The sequence below is a fragment of the Ruditapes philippinarum genome, unplaced genomic scaffold (genome assembly GCF_026571515.1).
Source record: "Ruditapes philippinarum isolate M1 unplaced genomic scaffold, ASM2657151v2 ctg11202_1_1_1_1, whole genome shotgun sequence".
Classification (NCBI taxonomy): Eukaryota; Metazoa; Mollusca; class Bivalvia; order Venerida; family Veneridae; genus Ruditapes; species Ruditapes philippinarum.
In genome coordinates, this window is record NW_026855555.1 from 6,680 (window position 1) to 21,912 (window position 15,233).

At 32.8% G+C, this 15,233-nt stretch overlaps 1 long non-coding RNA gene across 1 annotated transcript; it reads right to left on the bottom strand.

Moving 5' to 3' along the window:
• Nucleotides 1-10,681: 10,681 nt before the first annotated feature.
• LOC132743692 (uncharacterized) lies at nucleotides 10,682-14,912 on the bottom strand. The gene is made up of 4 exons (XR_009627604.1): nucleotides 14,435-14,912; nucleotides 12,325-12,417; nucleotides 11,464-11,651; nucleotides 10,682-10,865 (listed from the first exon to the last, which is right to left on the bottom strand). It is a non-coding gene; the product is annotated as an uncharacterized LOC132743692 (long non-coding RNA).
• Between the last annotated feature and the right edge of the window lie 321 nt (nucleotides 14,913-15,233).

The following is a 15,233-nucleotide window of genomic DNA, read 5'->3' on the forward strand; positions in this document are numbered from 1 at the left end:
TAAAACATTATTTTATTCTTCAAAATGAGATTTATTTAAAGTCAAACAACAATGACTTTGGTGCAAACAAAGCTATTGAATCAGTTCTTTAAAGAAGATATCTTTAATTCAATCATACTAATCTCCTCCTCTTGTATGGTAAATGAGCGCCCACTACGACCGACTTTAGATGGTTCTTCTATGCAAAGTAGAACATCTTCAAACTTGACCCATATCTCATCAGCATTGTTCGGCCATATGAAGGTTGGTAATTTCACCCCTCTACATTTCAGTCGTTGCATGAATGAAACGAGGCAATCATCATCAGCGTTGTCAACTTCCTTAATCTGCCCAATGTGCCACTCATGATCATATATCACTGCAACCCATCTCCCAGAATCTAATTCCAAGTTTATCTTTAAGGATAGTTTATCACGTGAATCAATATTTTCTTCTTCACACTTTTCATGTTCTGATTCCTTTTCAGGTTTTCTTTTTTCCCTCAGGAGTAGATTTTCCTCAAAACTCAACGTGGAGTGATCCATTTATACAATCTACACAATAACATGATGTTGTTTGGGTGTGTACGACTCCTTTGAAACTCCTTTGACATGATGTATTTTCATAGTACCTTTAACTGGACAAAGTATTTTATTGATCACTTCCAATTCTTCTCTGCTCTTGTTACATTCGTCTGGTTTAACTAATATGTATTTTGCTGTCTTGTGACCTTCTTTGGCCCATTTATAGAAGTCTGTTGCATCTTGAATGGACGCTTTACCCTGTCGTATGCTTTGGTCAGCCATTTGCTTTGCAGTTCACCTATGCCGTCACAGGCGCCCTTTCCATAACCGGATTCAAAATAATTCCAGTCCGCTTTGGGTCCAAGCAGCTCATCATGGTTACTGGTTATAAAGAAAGCTGTTTTTGTTTCTTATACTGTGAGCTGGGTCTATCTGTCCAGTAGTAAACCTTACGTAGGTTGCATTTGAGAGTTTGCTTCAAGTCCAGAATAAGTTTTTTGATAAAAGTATACACTGAGCCAATATTATGGCCAATATCATCAGTTACAAATACGTAGTTTATGTGTTTAAGCTCCCCGTTGTCTCTAAAATACACCACAACTGGATGAAGCGTAATAGAATTCTGGTTCCAGTACGCACTCTGGACCTCGTCGGCAGCTGTGCAAGAGAAATTTTTGGCAAAGTCCATATGTGCAAGTACGTGGCCATCAGGGAGATTTTTCTTTAAGTCACCAATAGCTTTGTATTGTTGCTTTACTAAAAGAATGTGATGTGACACCATGTTTTGGTGTCTTTGACAAAGGCATTGATTACGCGTAATATACCTTGTAAGTGAAATTGACTTTGGCCGCATGCGACAGAAAGTACTGAATGATATTTTCTCTTCTGTCTCTGACATGTATTTCATGTGCAAAAAAAGTCAAATTGTCATTCAAGACACGTTTCTGTAAGTACTCCTTTTCTATCTTTACCTTGTCATTTTTACCAGACAGTAGTCTACTGTTGTCATCTCGTTTAAGGAATTCGACCACTCTGTTTGCGATTTGCTCTCTTACAATTGGTTGTTTGACTTGACGAGGAACTTTGTCACATTTCTTTGACCCATTGAAATTTGTTTTCCGGTTGATACCTGTGTTCTTGTTTAGAAGTGATTTTAGTTTATACTTTTTTATTATCTTACCAGATAATATGTTTGCAATCACTTTTCGACCCTTTTTGCCATTATCTTTTCTAGCACCACTGACCTCTTCAGCTAAAGCACTTCCCAGCAGTAACATCTTACGCACTTTCCGTGGTACTTTCCTTGGGGTAACACCACCCTCTCTTAACTCTTCTGCTACTCTCTTTCTTGGTGTACTTTGTCTTGGTGATATTGGCATCATCTCATTTTCGTTAACACTACTATTACAGGAAGAAGGCGTTGGTTGGTCATCTGTCTTTTTCTTGAGACGCTGATACCTCTTTGAAACAGTTTTGTACCTTTTCTGAAGGCTTTCATTTTGAAATTTCAATTTTTCGATCTCTCGATTCTGTTTGGAAACTACTCTACTTACTCTTCTTCTTGTTCTTTGTCTTGGATCGAAAAATGGAAGCTTAACAACTATTTTCGGGTTTGGTGTGCTCGATTTGACACCATTTTCATCATCAACAATCAATTTATCGTCTTCTTGCATACAGGTTGACTGATTTATTTGTTCTTGAGTTTCAAGCTCCTTCATTCTTCGTCTATATTTCTGGACATTTTTTCTCACCTTTTCTCTTCTTGTTGCTAGATCCTTTTTTGATCTTTTGACTGTTGGTACATAGTGAGACCTTGTTCTTTTTCTTTCTTTTTCAAAGTAGTTTTCTCCTTCAGATGCCTTTTTCCTCTCACGATAGGCTCGCTGTATTTCAGCTCGGGATTTACCCATACCTGCTGAAACAAAGAAAAAGTAATCTACGTTACCTATTTTGTAATCAACGTTACCATTTTTAGAAATGATTTAATTATACCTAAATTATACTATTTCTTTTAAAAATAAACATTTTTATCACATAAAACTACTATATAATGATCCACAATATAGGGACATGTTAAATTATTTGGAGAAAAACTACTTATTTGTGTTGCAGATAACACAAGATGATTTTTCAGTAATCTACGTTACCAACATTTGAATTACACTTGTAACACCTTTATCAAATTTTAGATGATCTGGTATTATGCTGATAACATAAAAGTATCTTTGTAGATATGTTGTAATAAAAATTTGTTGACAAAATCTTTTGGTAAGCAAAATTGGAGACTAATAAAAGATAGAAATGATATAAACTTAGTGGGCTATGTCACAAATATTCGCGACATATCTTTGAATTGATTAGGGTATTACATCAATTTTTTCGACATTTAAGATGTATAATTTAATTATTTAAAAACTGTAATTAAAAAATATTTTATTCCTTACCTTGATTCGTTTTCCTGAAGATAACTGGAACTTTAAGTGATATAGTTTTTCTGTACCGAAATTGCAGACGAAAATGACGAAACTAAGTGGCAAACTTAAAGGTCAGGGTAACGCATTGTAACACGGCCAGCGATTGGCTGAAAAAAAGTGCAGGGAAAACCGTATGAGTCAATTTATACATGAGGTGATTGGATGAAAGTGGGGTATTTTTAAGTATAAAAACTAATTAAAAAAGTAACACTACATTGTTTTCTGAAGAAAATGAAATATTTCATGAGTCTCTGTGATAATTTTGACTTGGATATTTGCATTTATAAAAAGTGTATGTCAGTCCTGTGATCAGCAGAAAATTTCAATGAAATGGGGGGTAATCCTCTTTGAAGTCATTTTGCAAAAAAATTTGGTTGGCTACCCCTATATAACAGGAACATTTTTATGTGTCAGGCATTTCATTCTGCTAGAAAAATTACCTCTTTAGCATGAAAACTCAATTTTAAGGTAGGATAAGGGACCATTTCTTATAATGTAAGTCTATGGAAATATCAATGTGAGTGTCTGACTAAAGAGAGGGAAATTGGAACTGTCATAATTCATTTGTTGTACTTTGTCTGCATTGATACGCCACGAAAAGCTGATATTTTGGAAGACATGGATGTATACAGCCTGTCTAGGTATAAAATTTCATTATTTCAATGCAACTGTTTGGTGTTTACAGCAGATAATGTGTCAAGGGGGTCAATCTACAAGCATTGTTTACATATGAAGAAGAGTATTATTGCTACTTAAAAGTTAATAATGGTTTGTGTTTTCTTTAAACAGTGAATTTGAGTGGTAATTAATTGGTGATATGTTGATGATGAATAATGTTGACCTTGGTCATTAAAAATATTTTTCAGATTTCAAAGAAATGCTGTACATTGGATATACACATGCCAGGTTTGAAGACTTATGTATAACTTGACAGGACCTGATGTAAGCACATTGGCCACTTTTGATGGGTGTTGCAGGTATATCAATACAAATGCATATTGTCAGGTTCAAAACTATTAGATTAATACTAGAAATAGTCTAGTTTGCTGTTTCGGTTAACTTTTCGACTTATTTTAGGGGCGGACATTTCTTCGCTCGGCACTAATATTTTTCCATTTTGCTCATATAATAACATAGAATGTCACAAATAAATTGCTTCTATGTCTGTTTCCCATATAAGAATGTTTTGTGTTTCATTTACAGGCATAGATAGCATAAAAGCTTCAAATAAATAGCATTTTAAAATTCTGTCTTAAAATTTACTTGGTTTCAGGGCATGAATATCAATACATACTTAGAAATTGAAATCCATTGAAAAATGTAGCATAATTAAAGTTAGGTAGCCTCTGAATAGCCTCTTATTATGTGGTTAAGATGCAAAATAGTGATTAGAATTTATTGTTTTCTATTTGGTTATATATATTAACACACTCACAATGTATAATGCCATAGTTTTTAGACTTTATGACTATTTAATGCATAATTGAATGAGCATCATAATGGCCAAGGGTAGAATTATTTTGTAGAAAAAGTTTTATTGATAAGTAAAAGTTGATCTACTTTTTCACAATCATATTAGGCACAATTATAACACAGCTTTAGTGTCTCTGATGTGTCTATAAACAGAAAAAGCACTTATTCTGGTAGATAAATGTACACAAAGGGTGTGATTATGCACAACTTCAGTGAATTACCTCCCTTTATTTATTGAGAAACTTAGATAAGTGCATAAATTCTAGTTTCTGGCTACCTAAATGAGAAGAAAATACACAATACTATCCATTCCAAGTACATTTTGGTCTGAAGAGGTGATTTACATGGTAAAACACCTGAAAGAAGGTTTCAATTGTCATATTTGGCTCCAAATGAATGCAAAAATGGCCCAAAAAATGGGTGTAGAAGTCAGATTTTAGGCTATTACTGTGCTGTTAAGTCCAGTGGAACTTGGTTTTTCCATATATTGCATTTTTTTTATCCATGTGAGAGAGAGACAAAATATGTATAAAGAATTTTGGCATTTTATTGACATTTTGGCTTGTATTTAAGACTATATAAGCAAATATTTGGAGTAGAAAAATACAGCAGGGGCAGTTTTTAAAATACCTAGTTACACCCAAAATGTTGCTATGTGTGTAAAAATAATGTGTAAATCCATAATCAGGTCACTATACAGTAGTTATTAAGTATGTTTGCTAAGCTAAATCTTCATTCAGGAAGTCTATTGGTAATAAAATGTTGAAATTTGGGTGAAAAATCACTTATTTTGTTATGGGTGGGGTGATAAAATTGCTCCCTGCTACATCCTTTTGTTAGAAAATTAGTATTTTGAAGCACTTCTGTAATGAAACAGTGTAGTTTTGCTATCTGAGTGATTTTATGGAAGTTGTTGCAAAATTGACTTCAGAATAATGAATTATGTATGAAAATCACATGCTAACATTCATTTTCAGAATATCCGGAATGCGACATAACGGCGCTTGTTAGAAAAAAGGGAACTTCAAAGTTTTAAATGACTTAAGAGTGGTGAAAATGCATCCATATAATTGGTAATTGTATATGCAACTTCATTTATTATTAGATATTAGAATACTAAACATTTAATATTCCCTTTAGGTCAGGGTAACGCATTGTAACACGGCCAGCGATTGGCTGAAAAAAAGTGCAGGGAAAACCGTATGAGTCAATTTATACATGAGGTGATTGGATGAAAGTGGGGTATTTTTAAGTATAAAAACTAATTAAATCAAAGCACTGAAAGTACTGTTGGAAGGAAATTTTCATAGAAATACCTAATGCGTGTGAATTAAAAACAAAGGAATATGTGCAAGCTTCAATCTACAGCTAGCTGATTTGATGACGTAAAATGTGACGTCATTGTTTCCGTTTTTGCACTACTCATGTTTTCAGTGGGGTGATAACTAGTTCTTTGCCCAGGGCCCCAAACCCATAAGTTGTGACACTCATAATCAGTTGAAATCATAGGCAATTCTGTTACTAATATAGTAATTAGTGAATTAATTAGATAAATACTACTGCATTAATTTATGCACACAAAGAACCACTCAGTTTTTGACCTAAATCGGCCATGACTTATATGACTACTTCATAGGAATTCAAAGACCATGCAATAAGCATTATTTAATCATAGTTAATGAAGAGACTTTTTATTTTAAACTCAAGGACAAGAAAAGCTCATCATGTGCTTACATTTGTAAGTTCTAACATAACTAATTGTGTTTTAGTATGAAATTGATGTACATGCTGTTAAAGTCATAGCAAAAACAAAGAACAATGATTTAAAATAAACTTTTATTGTCAAAACTATGCATAAAAGTAAAAATATATGTTATATAAAAAATAAATGATTAAATATATGGAGATAATGAAAATTTAGTTTTGTCAGATAAAATGTGTATTTAAAAGGAACTCCACTGAGGTTTTTTGACATGATGAGAATGAAATTTATTTTTCTAGATTAATGTACCACTTGATGTATGTTTTTGACCACTAATCTTTGAGAAAATTTCAGATCATTGCGCACTTCGTTTTCAAGAATAATTATTCAAATTGTAAAAAAAATTACCCAAAATGAAAGCGTTTAAACACATATCACGCAGATCAGGCTGAGAGAAAAGCATAAAAAAAATTGATTTTCAATTCATTTCAAAGTATATTTCTTCACTATCTGTGCATATATTTTCTGTATCAAGTGCCCCGGCTCATTTCTGTAGAAATTCAAATGTTATGTTTTTAGGCTTTTAAACCTCAATGGAGTGAGTCCCTTTAAATTATTGGTACATATTGAGGTGATACAATTTATAACAATCTGAAAGAAAGAAGCTTTAATGCAAAAGCCAGTAATATAGGAGGTGCTGTTTTAAGGATTTTTTACAAAGTACAAGACTGACATTATACAACAAAATATAGTCAAAAGTAGAAATGTGCCCATAGGACTTGAATGCCTGCGTTAAGTACAATGCTTATATTGAGTGGGTAATCAAAATATGTACATAATTAGACAAGCCCACTGGCAGCATATATCAAGCCTGTTGCCATTATTCAGAACTGAACCTTAAAGCTTCAGATTGGGGAGAAAGATGTATACATAAGTGAGCATTTGTGATAAATGTTATGAAAATCCAGCCATGTATATAGAAATATACTCTCATGTTTTAAGTTATTATTTGACTTTTGATCCAAAGTAGTGACCTTGATCTTTGCAACAGACACCTGATTTTTCATACTACACTCCAACTCACTGAAGACTGTTAAATTTTGTCCAGAGTTATATGAAAAATCTTTATAGATTTCAAAAGCATTCAAATATTATCAGTTATAAATCTTTTTTTTTGCATATGATTTGGTAAGGAATGCATAATGTTGTATAAATTTTGTGGAATGTAACTGACATCATACTTGACCTGTGTTTTGATACATTGTTGAATATACCAGTTATAAATTGAATCCTTAAAAGGTGTACAAATCTTATTGGTTAGCTTACAAGAGCATTTCTGTTTTCATATTTTACTAGGTAAAGTACAAAGAATGATATTGTTACAATTTTATGAGCCATCACATCAAACCGTGATCAATGTAATATGAAGTATGGGAAAATAAGTAACAAGAAGTGCATGTTTAACTAAAACAGAATGTATGATTCAGAGGAACACTGTAAAAATAAAGTTGACCATCATTTGGACTTTCATAAGTTGGCCATGCTAATCTTAGAATAAGAACATAAATAAAATACAACATTATACAAAAGGTAGTACAAAAAATACAATGATCAAAAGTTTGAAAGTGAACACTTGTTGGTAAAATAAACAAGAATTTGTAACAGAGATACCAACGTCCCCCGCCTCAGGGAAGTTTTATATGAAGCAAAAAATTGTGCTATTTCAAAAGATTGAGGCAGGGGTCTAAGGATTTTCAGTCCAAAACTATGATCAATGCTGGATCTGCAAATGCAACAATAAATTTATTAAAGAAATCAAATGAAATACTGAATTTCAAAATATATCATGTTATGCTTTGCAGGGATTTTTTGGCTTATTTTATAGCCGTTATTGGAACATATTCCCAATTGAAAATAGTATATTATTTTCCCAATCCAAAGGAAAATATTCCCAATTGAAAGTTACAAAAATATAAATATTGAATAAAGAATTCTAAAATCTTTGAAAATAAGGGTTTCTTTACTGTAATAGTGTTTAAATGTTTGAAGAAGCCATCCTAGGCAGTGATTGCTTGCATACATTTAATCACTGCAAACTTTCAGTCATACATTTTTTCCCAATTTTAACAAAATATCGCTGAAATTCTCAGTTGCATGGGTATGGGTTATGTTCCCAAAATCCTGGAAAAAATCCCTGCTTTGACCTCTTAGTGTGACCTTGACCTTGGAGGTAGGGGTGCAGGTGTTGTGCATGACATATCATCTTATCATTGTGACTATTTGTGCCAAGTATTTTCCAAATCCCTTCATCTATGAAGAAGTTATGGACGGGGCATAAAATATACCATATAACAGACTTTGTTACCTTTATACATGTAAGTGTGACCTTGACCTTGGAGGCAGGGGTGCAGGTGTTGTAATTGACATATCGTCTTATTATTGTGACTATTTGTGCCAAGTTATTTCAAAATCCCTTGAACTATGAAGAAGTTCTACATTGGACACAATATATACCCTTTAAAAGACTATGTTAATTTTTTACCTCGAAATGTGACCCTGACCTTGGAGGTAGGGATGCAGGTGTTGCGCTTGACACATTGTCTTATTATAGTGAATATTTGTGCCAAGTGTTTTCAAAATCCTTTGATATACAAAAAAGTTATGGACCGGACAAAAAAAATACCCTATAACAGGCTATGTTAATCTTAGACCTCCAAGTGTGACCTTGACCTTCTAGGTTGGTGACCGATTGTTGCGCATAACACATCGTCTCATTGTTGTGAACAATTGCGGCAAGTATTTACAAAATCCTTTCAAAGATAAGAAAGGTATAGACTGGACACGAGATATACCCTCAAATGGACAATGTTGACCTTGAATGAGCAAGTGTGACCTTGACCCTGAAGGTAAGGGTCTGGTTGTTGCACATCATCGTCTTATTATAACAAACATTTGTGCCAAGTTATTTCAAATTCCTTCAATAAATGACAAAGTTATGGACCGGACACGAAATATACCCTGTAACAGGCTATGCTAATATTTGACCTCCAAGTGTGACCTTGACCTTGGAGGCAGGTGACCTGTTGTTGAGCATGACACATCTTCTCATTATTGTGAGCAATTGTGGCAAGAATTTACAAAATCCCTTTAGAGATAGGGAAGACCAGACACGAGATATACTCTCAAAAAGACAAGTTGACCTTGAATGAGCAAGTGCGACCTTGACCCTGGAGGTAGGGGTCTGGTTGTTGACATGACTCATTGTCTTATTATAACAATCATTTCTGCCAAGTTATTTCAAATTCCTTCAATAAAAGCTTGAAGTTGATAAAGATTTGTTCATACATATTTCAACAAGATTGTTGAACAAGAGGGCCATGTGTATATAGGCCCCTGGAGCGGGGCCAGTTTAAAACCCAGGGCTTTTATTTGACCAAACTTGTAAGACACCCGTTAGAAGATATTTCATGATGTTAAGTTTTTACTACACACATATAATGTAAAACAAAGACCTCTGCACCACCCCCCCAACCCGGCATGGCCAATTTTTATACAAGGGCTTAAATTTGAACAAACTTGGTCGACACCATAAGATGTTTCATGCTAAACATCTAGGCTCTAGCTCATTGGGTTTTTTAAAAGAAGATTTTTTAAGTTTTTACTTTACACAAATAGTTAAAAACAATGAAACCCCTGGGGTGGGGCCTTGTACACACTTACCAGAAGATGTTTCATGCTTAATATCTAAACTCTAGCTATTTAGGTTTTTTCAAAGAAGGTTTTTAAGTTTTTGCAATACACATATAAGGAAAATCAATGACCCCCGGGGAGGGGCCAATTTTGACCCCAGGGCTTTTATTTGAACAAACTTTGTAGACACTTACAAGAAGATGTTTCATGCTTGATATCTAAACTCTAGCTATTTTGGTTCTTTAAAAGAAGATTTTTAAGTTTTTACTATATGCATATAGGGGAATTCAATGACCCCCTGGGGCGGGGCCAATTTTGACCCCCAGGGCTTTTATTTGAACAAACTTGGTAGACACTCACTAGAAGATGTTTCATACCTTTAAAAGAAGATACTTTGTCTAAGCTCTAGCTCTTTAGGTTCTTTAAAAGAAGATACTTTAAGTTTTTTTCTTTTGGTTGCCATGGCAACCAGCGTTCTATATCCAATATTTAGAGGTGACCACCAAAGAAACATTCCTGTGAAGTTTGGATGAAATCGGCTTAGTGGTTTATGAGGAGATGTCATTTAAAGTGGACACCAGACGAAAAGCGATCAAAAAAGCTCACCCTGTCACTTTGTGACAGGTGAGCTAAAAATAGTTAAGTGATCTTATTTTCCTGGTGAAAAACTGGTGGCTCAATAAAGTTCTACACATATTATGATATTTCAAATATTGGAAAGTTATCTCTAGTTCTTGGTGAAAGACTGGTGACTAGTTTTCTCCTCAATGTCATTTCTTTTTCTAATTAGATTAAGTCATGGTACTATATTTATGAGGCTTTCGACATCACATCTATGAACTCATTATCCAACATTGCAAAAGGGCAGGCAGTCTCCTGATATTCCAATTTCTTTTAAAGTTTATAAAACCACAATATTTCTATTTCTTTAGTGTTTCAGACATGAAGACACATCTTATTCTACATGTATCTTTCCTTATCACTCCTGCTTTTACTGTTCTATCATATAAGCGCCTCTGTTTCCTGAAATATTTGTTTAGAAAAAGTTAATTGCAAAATTATTCCACTTGTGAAACCCTTGCCGAGAACGAACTTACAGCAGTGAAAGGCTTAAAGGTTTAAAATCAAGAAACTAAACCAATCAGTCACAGACACCCCAAGTATTTTATCTATTTGCTAAGCAGCAATTTTTTCAAAATTATTTAAATTCATAAATGTGAGTGATTCTGATAAGCTATAGACAGCTAAGTGATGATAAGATGATCATATATGTCAGATATGTCGGAGTGCTAACACTACTTACTGTGAATATTCAATATTTTAATGTGAATTGTCCTGAGGTAAAAAGGAAAAGAAAGCTGAAATCCTAAATACATGTTACATGTCACAATTGTTCTTGCAATTAATTTTGTTCCTAATTTCTTGTATAAGATATTTAAATACACTGTAATTCTTTTTTATAAATTTGGCTTTTTGTGACAATAGTCTATCCAGTGACCGAAGCTCACTGACTTAAAATAAACTGTCCTGTGTCAGCCTTTAAACAAGTCAAGAAAAAAAAGCTATTAGAATATAATAATTAAGAAATATCATATACAAATACTTCTAAATAATCATGTACCTCTTCCTTAAAAGCCCATGCTATTGAAAGAGACATTTTTTCCATTTGTTCACTTCAAGGTTAGTCAGATTGACAGTCTCACATTTTAGCCTTTATCTCTCGTGATTTCATTGTCATTGACCCTAAAGCATCCTTAAAATCGATATCCTGCTGTTCACATTCATAAATCTGACATGTAGGCCGAACTTCTGAAACATAAAATATAATTATTATTAGATATACATATAGTATCCCAATAATTATGTTAGTTAATATCAAATCAATAATTTAAGCAGTGTTCGAAATTAGCAGTAGTCTGAGAGTCCGACTACTAAATTTCTCCTCGGGCTATCAACTTTTCACAGTAACAAGCCCGACCAGGCTACTGTATTTTCAGAGGCAATATAAACAACTGTTTTGAACAAATGAATCGTGCTAGTGAAATGTCTTTTGGACAAGTGAATATTCCAATCTAGTAGTCTGACCAGCCTAGTCGATTCAAATCCAAATTTCTTACACTGTTTAAGAAACAATTTGTTCAAAATTGTCCAAGCATAAAGATTTTTATAGTATACTATAGTAATTATAGTGTATATACAGTATGTATTAAATGTCTTTACTATCTACTATACTGTCCTGAAATTTCAAGAAAACAACTATCTTTAAAATCCATTTTCTCAGAAGTTGCAAAAAACCAAGTGAATGAAATTGCTCTGGGTTTGTATTATTCTGTACAACTTCTGATCACAAAAGCTTCAAGGACATTTATGAGTGAGTCAGGTCCTATCCTGAAAGATTGTTGTTCAAGTTTGAAGACAATCCATTCAAAAATAACAAATTATAGCCACTAATAGCAAAAATCAAGAAAATTTAGACATTTACCTTGAATGTTAATATGGTGGTCAAGTTAATTTAGTTTAGTCTGGTCTATTTGAAGGGTTGTTGTGGCCAAGTATGAAGACAATACACCAAGATCTGAAAAAAGTTATGAACAAGGTTAAAGTTTGATGACAGCAATGGGAAAGCCGTCATGACTAACAATATATTTAATAATTTTGGCCCTAATGCAAACTGAAAATTCTAGCCTATAAACACTGTTGAGACTAGCTGTTCAGCATTTTTTCAATAATAAATAAATGCAATGATAAAGTCGGTAACTTGCAAGTCTTCTAACATTTTTACAAAGAATGAACATATATACAGTGATTTTTTTACAAACTCATCAGTGTGGGTCCTTAGTACTCGCTGGGCTATAAATCTATGAGTCCCATAATTTAGCTGACAAATCCAAGTTACAAATCTTAATACTGCTTAAGTGATATGACAGGTATATTAACAATGGAATGGAGAAAAAAATGAATTTGATTTCTATATTAATTACAATGCTTCTGATACTGAAATTATTCAAAACTGTCAAATAAATTTAATATGTTTATTTCCATTAATTTAGTTTGATATTTTTAAGCTTACCTATAGTATAGCACATTATTATATCTTAGCTGGACCTAGAATATGATTGACATAAGTTGAACACTATTTGGTATTAATTTTAATACCAAATTTCTGTCAGACAGGACTCCCTACTTAGAAAAAGTATGCATCCAAAAGATGCACATTATTTGAAACTTTGCATCCATGGCAAATTCATTGAGTTCTGGACTCAGGATGCAAAGGTAAAAAAATCACTGATATATATTTTTTCCTTATAATTCTACAATGATGTTCAGTCATTTATATTATAACAAGATATCGGAAAGATTATAGATATATCAGAAATGAATTGGCCCGTGGACTTTAATGTCAATCATAGAGCTCTTATGCAAAATGTAATGGTAAGCAAACATCCAGCATGAAATTTTCAAGTAGCCACAAGTTAAATAAAATTATCAAAAATACTTTGTCATGATTCAATTACTGCTGGAAATTGACCCACATGTTTTATTACAAATTTATTACATCAATATTGTCCATAGAAATAATAAATTAATTTTCAGTCTCTTTCTCTTTGCGCTTTCACACAGATTTGAATTATTCAAGTCCATGATTTTCAGAAGGAAAAAATCTTCTGATCATCAAACACTAAAAATTACTATACCAACTGCAAATTGCAGTCTGTGCGAAAGACTGCCTGTCCTCGGACCTCGCCAAATAAAAATCAAGAGGGCCATGATAAATTTTTATACAGTTATCGAATATCAATTGTACACAACAGTTGAATATAACATATTATAAACTTATTTCTATGTTAATAGATAGTCTATATACAATAGAAATGAAAAAGCAAATCCTTCACAACAGCCAACACTGTAAATTCGAATCAGGGTCAGATTGGCCCTTAAACGTATTTGGCCCTCGAGACAGCTCGGCCCTATTCCAACTCAGCACGGGTCAACTCGGCCCATAATTACATAATTACTGATAATGATTACTTTTCTTACTTTTGATATGTTTTCATCATAACTGTCATGGTTTAACATTTTCACACTAACAAACATCTACTCAAGGATATTGAAAAGTATGTGAAATTGTAGAGAAAGAAAGAATTTACAATTTAAACCCATTTTATGCTACTCCAGATTTTTTTGTAAAAAATATCGTTAAACAAGCATTTGCCATATTAAAAAACAAACAGTATTAAATACAATAAAATTCATTGTCACAAAAATTCAATCTAAAAACTCTACAGTATTTATTGATTAATATTTAACATATATTATATTGTCTTGATATCTCTTCTTAAGATAATTATTTATCTTAAAGATAATTTCAAACAATATTTTATTAACTAAACAATCTAAACAATCTATATCCTAATAGGCTATATGGTTTTAATAGAGGACCGAGTTGACCTGTCCCGAGTTGGTATAGGGCCGAGTTTACCTGTAAATTCAATAATGTAAACAATCCTTGACCTAATTTCGTTTGTCTAACAAATTAACATCTGCAAACACAAAACGATTTTGAACAAAGAAATAAAAGCATTTCCACAAACCTTTGCGATGTTATTCATCAGCAAATCTATGTCTTGGATGGAGAAATCTGAAAAACACGAACGTTATTCTGTCGATGGTCCGAACAATGGCGGGTGTGCCCTACTAGTCAAAACCAAGTTTTACCAAATTGCATCCGTTAATTCCAGAATACCTTTGAAAGACTTGTATTGTTATCTTGTTTTTTATTATTTATATAATAATATTTTTGTTTCAAACGCTTTGATTCTATGAAAGTTTGCGAACCATTTTTTGCGAAAATAGTACGCTTTTTTAAGGCCACATATTGTATCCATTGTTTCCTCTTGAGTTATTGACGTAAAAAAAATCAGCGGTGGCATAAAATGCTATTCAATAAATTGCTAAATATATACAATAAATACTTTCATTTCCCTTCGGTTGACTTACATGTGAATTTTTCAGCATCTCTGCTACAAAATGACACCTTATTTATATTCAATTTATTGTACATAGGTACATGGACACAAACTTTTCTGTGGCCTAATGCGTAATAATACTGATGTTTTTTTTTCGTACACGTTTAAGATTATGTTTCATTGATGTTAGCTAACATCGAATATCATCATTTCAAGTTTTTTTGAACATCAGCTTTTTCTTCAAGTCATCCACGTTTGAAAGTATACATATAGTTCTGCTGCACTACTTTCTTGGTCGCATTAACTACTTATTTTCTATTGAGCTTAAACAGAATGCAATTAGGTGTTGTTCGTTCTTTTTGATATAGGCAGACCGATACTATAGAAAGGAAATTTTTTTTTGAAAAAATTTCCTTCCAAAAAG